Genomic DNA, 11,962 nt, shown 5'->3' with positions numbered 1-11,962 from the left:
TATTTGCTTGGCATCTGTACTAACCATTTAGTATCAGATCTGTCAATCAATATCAGAGTTATCAATATATATATAAATTAATATTTAATTTGAAGGTTGTGCTTCATTAAATTATTAATAATATATATTTATTAATGAAAATTAATATATATATATATATATATATATATTAATTAATACTTAATTGGATTATTATGCATTATTAATTATTAATTGCGTATATTCTATTAACTGTGGGTTAATAAATATATATGAATTAATATTTGATCCTTTTGGACCTGTAATATTAGGGAAGCATCTTTTTGGAAAAAAGATAGAATATTATTTATATTGGAAAATTTTCGAGATAAAACATACATTATTCAGGAGTATATATTATTTGAAGATTTTAATGTTATAGGCCATCTGGAAATGTTAGAAATGAATATTTTATCATTGGACATTATGAATTTTAACGATATGGTTTTGGAAATTTAATTAAGTATCATCTGGAAAAATTGTTTAGTTACTGATATTCTCAATTAGTAAAATAAATGGTTGAACTATAATTTTCCTCTGTTTGAGAAATAGACAATGGTACTATTGCAAATTGGGGTATTGTATTCACCTTGCAATGATGTTTTCCTGTTAGTGTATTTTGGAAACTTAGATCATGTAGAAAACTTGATCGACCTTTATTGATTAAATCAATGGGAAAGAAAATTGTCCTTCCTAATTGTTGCCTATGCTAATTTCATTCTTGTATTCATTTTTACTTATGTAATGGCAAGCTTTGATTTATTGATTGGACCCTATCGTATGATTGATTTGGGGTACCTATAGTTGTCCTCGGTATGGAGTTGACTGTTATTTTGTTGTGATGTTGTATTGGTCATATCCTTTATGTGGGTGTCGAATGATGATTCGTGGTTGATCATAGTTGGTCAGGTCTTTGGTTAAAGCACCATCAGTAAGAGTTCCTCTTTTGAGTCGTGTTTGACCAAATGGTTGTTCCCTCTTTTTTTTTGAACTCTGTTTGCTTGACCATGTGTGTCCCTTGTTTTTTTTTAGTTTGTCTGAGTTTAGTCTAGTGTCGTATGGGAAAGTGGCTTTCGATTGGGGGCCACGCCCAAAGTGGCTGCTGGGTAACCCATCGAAAGTGAGTGTAATAAGTGATAACCTAATAGTAGATTAGAATGTTAATCTCTAAGTAAGATAATTGTGCCTTACACATGGGATGAGTGCTAACACAGACTCGATATGCTGTGAGAAGGCCTAAAATGGCAAACCATCATCCTTGTCTTCACGAGAGGATGTGTGGGTCCACATGAGGCTTGGATGGGCCGAAGGTTCGGATTAGGTTGCTAGGGTAACCCAATGTATGGGGCCGGAACCTATGAAGACCTGCCATGGTAACCATACCAGGTTGTGTGATGACACTTGTCCCTATGTTCGCTAGTGTGTTGTCGTATTGTCCTGTTAGGAGCATGTTTGTGGATTCGTCCTATTGTCTATGCCCTTGTGAGTACCTGGTTTCATGTTAGACCTTGGGTGGTGATGACTCAGTTTGTGGATGCTCTAATGGACCTTTGTATTAGCTTTGATTATGTTCAGTTGGATCCTTTCCTTTTCAAGGATCGTTTATGCATTAATTGACTGATGTTGTCATTTGTATATTGATTATGTTTCGCCTTGATGGCAGGATTGTAAATTATGAGAACCTCATGTATTCTTAGCTTTATTATTTATTAGAGGGGTCTTGTAGTTGAGAAGAGCCGGAGATGTAGCCCTTTAGGGGTGAACTCCGAGATCATTTTGGTGTTATGTGATGTTTATTCTCTTATGTTTCCCTTATTCAACTTTATCATGTATGAATGACTTATGTTAGAATGAATAAGTGGATAAGATGGAATTAACTTTAAATGCTTGTATGCAGTTCTTTCTTGAATGTAGTGAATTGGAATATGAAAGAATGTAGCTTAGGATAATGGATTATATTCAATCATTGTTAAGGAAATTAAGTGTGCATGGAAGATCTCATATGTTTATGATGAAATTCTAGTGTGTTAGAATATTAGATGCATGACTTATATTTTAATGAAAAGCTTGAATGTAGAATATGAATAGATCTTAATGGATGAATCTTATCTTGTGAATTATATTTCCATCTTTTGAAAGAAATTATCCTTGTTTAAGAATTATCTCATTATTAAGATAATCAACTTATTGGATTAATTGAGTGAGTTAAGTTAATCATGAAATTTAAGTAATCACATTGGGAAACTCTTTAGGTGTTAGCTGATGTCTTCTGTTGTGTAATCTGAACTTTGATATAACAACATCCACAATAAGTAAAACATCCACCATAACCCAAGTGTTTATATGTGGAAAACCCAAATAAGTAAAAACCATGGTGAGATGGAATTCACAAGTTAACTACTTGCAGAAATAGATAATTGACCGGTTAGGGTCTACAAAGTGCTCTGCTAGGAGCGAATCTTGTTAAAGATCCCAAAGCTTGATTAAAAGCTATACCCTGTGAAGGTAGTACCCCGTTAGGAGTAACCTTGGTAGAGGATTTATAAATCCAAACTAATGGATCACCTTGTTAGATTATTTGAATAGTGAAGCTTGTTAGAGCTTACCCGGTTAGGGGATTTTAATTCTATTGTAATTGTTAGAAGACAACAAGATTTGCTTGATATGTCTGAATAACACAACACTTGCTTGATCAGATCCTTTTAAGCACACTCAACACTACTTTACTCACATACTCTGCAAGTTAACACTTTTTACCTTCACTTCTCATCATCATATAAAATAATTCATTGTGTTGTCAATATATAGATATTTAGTTTTCATGTCGGCCACTAGAAATCATAACACAATTTCCTAGGTATAGTGTATCTGGTCAAGTGATCATAACTCATCACAAGAATACCGCCAAAACTTGTCGGTATGGGTAACTCATCATGACTTGTGATAACTCATCACATAATCAATGAATACCAGTTGGAGTTAAACCGCTTATCCATGATGCTTCTGAGATAGTCTCTGCTAGATCTTCATGTTGATGCTGAGACATTCATATCCATTGGTTATCCCCATGCATATACCAGTTGTCACCAAGTACCAATTAGATATAAACCTCTAGTATACCAGTTGTAGTATAAACAACTTTGAACTCACACCGGTAGACAATATGAACATATGTGTGTGTATGTATTTCATCAATGACAACATATGATGAATTCATTACAATCATCATCAAGCCAACACTGTAATAGGTTAAAGACAATTATACAAGTTAATAACCCAAAGTTGTTGACAAACTAGATAGAACAAATATTTTTAGCATATGTAGAACAAATACACACCGAAGCCTTGTATAGTTCTCCTGTAACCTTAGGAGGCCTAGTCGAATCTGATGCAACTATTACCATTTCCTGTATGAAAAATGATAACATATGATATAGACATCAAAGGATTTAGTTATTTCAAACAAGAAAGAATGCAACCCAAAGTGAATATGAAGATATCACCTCTTCCCTTTGCTGAACCTCATCGACATCAGGTGCATTCATTAATTCTGTAAACTCCATATGTTTCTGTATATATAACAAATAAATTAAGTGCATTTATCAATATCTACATATACATGTTTAATCATAATACATTTCAACAAATAAATTTAAATTGTACTGAATTACCTTCTGTCGTTTGGGTGTTCGGGAGGATATATTTTTCTGTTAGGCCCAATATGGAAAGCTAATGTACTGAGAGGGGAGGGGTGAATCAGTACTTCAAAACATTTCTTCAAGAATAACTTAACTGTTATGCATAAGCCGAATAGTGCAGTAACATAATATAAAGCTAAAACAAATAGATAACAGTCATACATAATTCACTCCATAACACATATATTTTGGTTACGTAGAAACTCTTGGTTAGAGAGAAAAACTGCGATGGGGATGACACCCACAACTTCACTACTGCAATAATAAAGAGTGCTCGGTTAGAGCTACATGTTTAGCTATTTCTAATAGCATACCCTGTTAGGAGTAACAAGATCTGTTAGATCTACCTTCTAAAGGATTTCACAACACTTAATCTAAATGCTGCACCTGGTTAGAGGCTTTACAATTTATAGACTTGATTAGAGTCTTTTACCCTGTTAAAGGTTTCTCTTATAACTTCAAAATATTACAATAAAATCATTACAAATATCTGTAACTTTACATCTGGAATGTTATAGCAGATTCTATGTGCTCAGAATAAGTTACCTTGCTTGTAGCATACCTCGGTAACCCATATAGTAACTCGGTAAACCCTTCTGTTTACTCTGTTCCTTGACTGTTCTCTAAAATCCCTCTCAGTGACCTCTGTGTTTCTCTGTCAACTATAACAGTCATAACACTCTTTTATTTCTCATGATTTTCCTTTTTCGTACAAGCCTTGCTTCATACACACATGCACACATATATCTTTAATCCTTAACTCATGCTGTATAAATAGATCTCTTATGTCGGTGATCTGGTTCATGCTTCAATCTTACAAACATGATTTCTCGAATGAATAACCATACAAAAATATTTCATTGGCTAGATGACATCAAAATCATACACAATCTTTAAGTGCAATTTCCAATGTGATAACGGTTACTTGTTCCTCGATCTTTGTAACATGTTTCCCATATATATCCAGGTTCAATGAATCTGGTAACACGTTTCACTCGGTGTGTGTTCACTCGGTATATCATTCTTGCTACTCGGTAGACATAGAGTGTTACTCGGTAGACAGCTCAGTGTATACTAGGCTCTGAGACTAGTTTCATCTATAACCAACTGCACTATGCTTACCGACTGAATGATTCGGTAGTAGTAACCGACTAGAATAACTTTGAACATAAGACTAATGGCAACTTAGTAAGTAGTAACAATCTCCCCTTTTGACATTAGTTGAGATGTTTGACAAAACTATTTTCAAAGTTATACCTCAAAAATCTATATACTTACAAAATTTGACTAAACTGACAGTATATACATTTGTCAATGAAATAGTATATTCAGATATACTCCCCTTATCAATATACTGTACATAACTCTGATTTTTGCATGCTCGGTGATCATTATTTTGTGTACTACATGTGCTCTTTGCTCTTTGATTACTGCTCTGTTCACTGCTCAGTTTACTGCTCCCCTGTCAAATTCAACTGTGCATATGGATACTCTACTCAGTATACTACACTCTGTATGCTACACTCCCCCTGTATACTTTGATTCTATATCACTCCCCCTTTTTGACAAACATCAAAATTTAGTTACCATTCGGTGGTGGCAACTGGTCAAAAATGGATTTTTACTTTGTTTGTGCGTCGGTAAGAGCAATAGAGAGGGCATTCTTGACACTATCCATTAAAGAATTCTGAGCAGTAATGTCAGCTAATAGTGAAATTAGGCCATCTAAGGTGCTTCCCTTTATTGAGTGGATAGGGAGGTAGCCTTGTTAATCTGCTCTTGGACGGATGAAAGATGAGGAATGAATAATGTTTCAAGAGTCATTATGTCCATTCTTATCTTGTGCTCTTCATTCCTGAGTTCCAATTGTTGAGCCATGAGCTTTTGTAACTTTGTATAGAAATTCTGAACAAAATTTGGCTCTGTGGTCAACTTATTTGAGAGATCAGAGATCTCTTTCTCAATTACTTCTGTTTTATTTTTAATATCTTTAATGAATAAAGAGAATGTACAGAGTTTCTGAAATAAAGAAAGAATGTGCTTGAGTTGAGGGGTCAACTCAGCAATAAATTTGACAAGTTTTACTTTGCCAATAGCAATATCTTTCTGTACCTCTTCAATCATTTTAGCAGTAAGCTCCTTGTCCTTTAACTTGCTCAAATATTTAGATGCATCTACTCTAGATGTCTCTATCTGATTGAGGAGTTCATCCAGTTGAATATGGATGGCTGCATCTGTTGACATTGTAGCTTCAGGTAGCATATCGGTTAAGAGTGCTTTCACCTTCTGAAGTACTTTATTTTTCTTTTGAATAGCCATTTGTTTTTCTTGTTCAGGTTTGGCTTTGCATAGTTCACCAAATTCAATGAGTGCTTGCCGTTTTAATTTAGATATGTCTACATTTGGCAACACTATTGGTTTTGATAAATCTACCTTGAAACTGTACTTTTTCATTTTCTTTTCTTTAGATTTTGTCGGTTGAACTAGTACAATAGCTTGGGAGGCTAGTACATCCTCGGTAGGTTGCTCGGTAGAGGCAACACTTTTGTTAGTTTCTTTAGCCTCTGTTGAGTCCTTTAGTGGTTCATTGCTTGAGGTCTCAGTTGTAACATTTTCAGTGTTAGAAGGATCCTGAGAGGTCTGTTCCTCGATGGCCTGAGGAGTAGCTTCTCCTTCTATAGACTTGTGAACCTCTGCACCTTGTTCTGTATCTTGAGGGGCCTCGGTTGCAGCAGACTAAGTGATCGGAGGATAGGACAGAACTTGTTCCAACACTGACTCACTGGATACCAGTTTTGCATATGCATTCCCTTCTATCATTTCCTATTTTGGTGCCTTGGTGTCCATAATATCCTCATCAAGTTGTATAGTGTTAGCCGGGTCTTGCTCGGTGATATCCACTATTTCAACTTCACTTTGCTCAACAACACTCGAGGTTTGAAGGATTTGTTGCCACTATTCTTTTGTTTCCTTCTCTACATCAATATAGAGGCCATTCATCAATTTTAGGGCTCTCTGCTTGACTAGGAAGTTAGAATGGTAGTTTTTTAGATGTTCATTTATTTCAACTAATGACATGTCTAGAAAGAGATGCACCAGACTTCTTTCTCTAATCTATTTTTTCGAGTCCATGGCATATTTCCACCTGTTATCAATATGTGAATATAATTCTTTTGGAAGAGAGTTAGATACTTCCAATGGGACCAATCGAAATTTTAGAAGTGTACAGATGACAACTTCTTCAATTTGTCTCTTTTCATCATCAAATCTGGATTCATACTTGACAAATCTGAATGATCCAAATCCACCATATTGTTTCAAATTTGCACAAAATTTTTTGACACTATGTACATCTACCTTTTTGCTCTTGACAATCTGAAATTTGTTAGCATCTTCAGATTCTATGTCACTGGACTCTTTAGTCAAAATGAGTCTCCGAGTAGATTTCTTATAAGTTTTTGTTACCTTTGGAACAATAACATTCTTTGGTTTCTTACTCGGTGACACTGCAGATGATCTTGTGTTTGGGTGCTTCACTGAGGGAGTCGGTGATGCCTTTGATGTGTCCTATTTCTTTCTTTTCAGAACTTTCCCTTTAGGCAATTCGGTGCTCAATGTAATAGCAGCCTCTTAGGCTTCATATTCCTCCTAGGTGATGACTAGAGTGCCCTTGACATGTGTGGAGGAAGAACCTTCTGCAAATTTCTCTGATAATGCCTTGATCATTTTTTTTTCTTTTCTTGTAGCTTTTGGTACTACAATGCTCATCTTTACTTTCTCTTTCACTTCTTCATACATTCCATACCTCAACTTGGTAGCATGCCTTGGTAATGTAAGAAAAGCATCTATCTGCTATTGTGTGATGTCAAAATCAATCTCATAACCCGTAGGTGGCAAAGATTGAGTTCTTGGTTCTACAACATTCACATAACAGTAGTATGTGTCTACTTCAAAGAATATCTCATCCTTGTATTTCTCCACTAGCTGGGGTGGAATTCTATACCTGTTATGCATCTTCTCTTGAAACTTACTGAAATAATCATCCATAATATCATTAAAGTTATCACCTAGACGTTTGATAAAGTCATTTATTTGATGGGTGATTGGTCGGTGTAGCTCCCAAACTACTTTACCGACTGATGGAAAGAATTTTTCAAAATAGAAAAACATGCATACTAGAAGTGATCCAAACTTTAGTGTATTGGCTGAGTTGTTCTTCTTCGGCTTCCTTGTGGTGTTCAGATTCTCAAACAGGTTTTTCAACAATACTTCACAAAGATCAATTTTCATTCCCTTTTTCACAATTTTGTATGCTAAGTCAATTGCTGCACAGGGTACACTATTTTCCCTTGCTGATTGGAAGAAACAATAACATATTTCTCTAATAGAAAATTTTAGCTCCGCATCTATCACATTGTTCAATTTCAATCCTCTGCAATCGGATTCCACTCCGGTTAAGGTGATCAATTCCTTTTGTGATATCATTTTCTGAGCTCGGGCATGATCAAAAATAGGGTAACCGGTGATCAGATGAATGATTTCCTTGGTGATTTTGAATGGTTACTCCTCTAACCACATGAAATCATTGTGAACTCTGCTCAGAACAAACTTGACCCACTGGGGTTTGAAGATACGAGGATAGGTTAGGGCTTTGGTCAATCCCTTGATCTTAATGTGCTCATACTTGCTATCCAATTTTCCATCGGTACACAGTACATCATAGGTGTCTTTGATTTCAACATGACCTAGTTCTTCAACTCGACATTTGGTGAAGAATCTAACATCCTCAAATAGTAAAACTCTATCCGGAATGAGTGAGAATGCAGTTTTATCATCCGGTTCTGATGCTACTTTGGGAGTTAGAGAGTATTTCAGTGAGGGCTTTTCAACATTCTTAACAACAATGGGCTCTTGGATCTTAGGTGCCATTGCAGATTTCAGATAAAAATTAACAAAAGATCCTTAGGGTTTGAAGATTTTCAAACGACAGACACTTCACACTTAGCAAATGTAAAATAGATAATCACACCTGATATGATCGGTAAACTAGCTTAACAATGCGTTGAGATTGATGTAAATACCTTGAATTTTGCTTAGGAGGAGGCTTGATCACCTTTGAATTGCTTTGCTCTATTCTCTTGAAAACTTGGTAAGTGTAAAATGATCGCGTAAATGCTTTAAGTACACAATATACCTTATCAGGCTCCATGCAGGTTAGGTTAAAAACATTAAATGCACTCGGTTCCACTAAACCTTCTTTCCTTTTTGTGCTTTACCTGAGTAGCCAGATTTCCTTCATTTACCGACTTGACAGGCTTCCTGTATTCACCGACTTGACAGGCTTCCTGTATTCACCGACTTGACAGGCTTCCTGTATAGTGCTAAAAAAGACTTTGATAGAGTTTCAAACTTACTAATACATCTTAGCTATGCAAATTTTGAATTAAGTACATAATAAAATAGGAACTGTTAAGATTGAACCTTGAGAGAATGCAGTCCCTTCATACCTTTACCAATTAATTTGGAATAGGTGCACCTAACTCGGTAGGTAAGGTGCTTTCTTCATTTTACACAATTTCCTTCTTTTTCCAAATCATCTGTAATTTGTCTTTTATTTCTTCAGTGTCTCCTCTAGGTTGATCTCTGCAATCTCCAGCCAAGTGTCCAACTTTGTGACAATGAAAACAAGCCATACCAAGATTTTTCCATGATCTTCGGTTGTTCATTCCAAACCTTATAAAACAATTGGCACTTATGTGTCCATATCTTCCACAACATTCACACCATATCCTTGTATTGTAATCCATGGTATTGCTGCATATTGTCGGGTAATATCTCTGTGAGTTCGGTAGCTTCCAGTATTTGCTCGGTTTGCAGACCACATATAGTTCTTTTGCTTAAACCAACACTTCTCGGTACTATGTCCATATCTATTGCAGTTTTTACAAAACCCTTTTAATTTTGCCTTCTTACAATTGCTAGCAGAATTTGTCCTACATTGGTTAAATGTGTGACCATATTTATTGCAATTGTAACAATAACCATTAGACTTAGTGACATTCAGTTGCTTACCTTTTCTGATTTGGCACATGTTAGCAGTATGACCTTGATTTCCACAGTAGTTGCAAATGGGCTTCTTTCTTTTGATGTGCTTCTTGTTTCCAGCTTGCTTTGATGATTCTCCTCTCTCGCTAGTGTGGATTCCCTTCTCGGTAGAGTCTTTTCCTTTGTAACCGAGTCCTGCATCTTTGTTGGGTCTTCTTGTATTCAGTTGCTCATCCAACATCTTTGATGCTTCATAACTCTTCTTCAGTATTTCCTTGGATTTCTTCTCTATCTCAAGTTCATTGGTCAACCTTGATACTTCAAGTTTCAATGTTTGATTCTCATCATCTTTCAGATTTGCTTCATGATGTGCATAACCTAGTTGATCTGACAGATTTTATTGAATCCCAGTCAACCTTATGTTTTCATTATTCTTTTCAGATGCTAATGCTTCAATTTGTTGTTTCTCTCTTTCTAGATCTCTTACTTTATCCTCGGCTGTCCTCAATGCATCTAGATTTTCAGTCATCTGTGTGCTGAAATGTTCATGTTCTCTTTTCATTTCTTTTAGTTGATCAGCCGATGCTTTGTTCTTTTCTTTCAATACTCCAATCATTTCTTTAGTCTCTTCAGATATACTGTTCTCAGATGATGTCTCAATTTGTTCCACTAGCTCTTGAGAGTCCTGCAAATCATCAGACAATCTTCTTCTAACTTTTAGAGATTTTTGCATTTGTCTTTGCATGTCTGCAGTCACTTGATTAGCATGATCCAACTCTTCTTGCAGATACACAATCCTCCAAGATTATTTATAGCCTTCCATTGATAATATCTTTCTCTTTAGGTAGTTAAACCCTTTTCCAAGATTCAAGCTCCGATACTAATTGTTAGGCCCAATATGGAAAGCTAATTTACTAAGAGGGGAGGGGTGAATCAGTACTTCAAAACTTTTCTTCAACAATAACTTTATTGTTAAGCATAAACTGAATATTGTTGTAACATAATATAATGCTAAAACAAATAAATCACAATCATACACGATTCACTCCATAACACATATATTTTGGTTACGCAGAAACTCTTGGTTGGAGAGAAAAACTACGGTGGGGATGGTACCCACAACTTCATTACTGCAATAATAAAGGTTGCTCGGTTAGAGCTACATGTTTAGCTATTTTTGATAGCTTACCCTATTAGGAGTATCAAGATCTGTTAGATCTACCTTGCTAAAGGATTTTACAACACTTATTTTAAATGTTGCACCTGGTTAGAGGCTTTATAATTTATAGACTTAGTTAGAGTCTTTTACCCTGTTAAAGGTTTCTCTTACCACTTCAAAATATTACAATAAAATCATTACAAATATCTGCAACTTTACATCTAGAATGTTATAGCAGATTCTATGTGCTCAAAATGAGATTACCTTGCTTATAGCATACCTTGGTAATCCATAGATTAACTCTGTAAACCCTTCTGTTTACTCTGTTCCTTGATTGTTCTCTGAAATACCTCTTGGTGACCTTTGTGTTTCTCTGTCAACTATAACAATCATAACACTCTATGATTTCTCATGATTTTCCTTTTTCGTACAAGCCTTGCTTCATACACACATGCACACATATATCTTTAATCCTTAACTCATGTTATATAAATAGATCTCTTATGTTGGTGATCTGGTTCATGCTTCGATCTTACAAACATGATTTCTCGAATGAATTACCATACAAAAATATTTCATTGGTTAGATGACCTCAAAATCATACACAATCTTTAAGTGCAATTTCCAATCTGACAATGGTTACTTGTTCCTCGATATTTGTAACACGTTTCCCATATATGTCCAGGTTCAATGAATCTGGTAACACGTTTCACTCGGTGTGTGTTCACTCAGTATATCATTCTTGCTGCTCGATAGACATAGAGTGTTACTCGGTAGACAACTTAGTGTATACTAGGCTCTGAGATTAGTTTCATCTATAACCGACTGCACTGTACTTACCGTCTGAATGATTCGGTAGTAGTAACCAACTAGAATAACTTTGAACATAAGACTAATGGCAACTTAGTAAGTAGTAACATTTTCTACCTCGGAGTGCTAGAGGATGACTTTCTCACATGAGATGTCCTCGAGGCAGGTGGGGTAAACTAACAGAAAAAAATTAACATAAGGGAAAAGAGCATGTATTTAATATATCACTTAA

Source organism: Cryptomeria japonica, chromosome 7 (genome assembly GCF_030272615.1).
Source record: "Cryptomeria japonica chromosome 7, Sugi_1.0, whole genome shotgun sequence".
Taxonomy (NCBI): domain Eukaryota; kingdom Viridiplantae; phylum Streptophyta; class Pinopsida; order Cupressales; family Cupressaceae; genus Cryptomeria; species Cryptomeria japonica.
The sequence above is the reverse complement of the archived record's forward strand: the minus strand, read 5'-3'. Positions refer to the sequence as shown.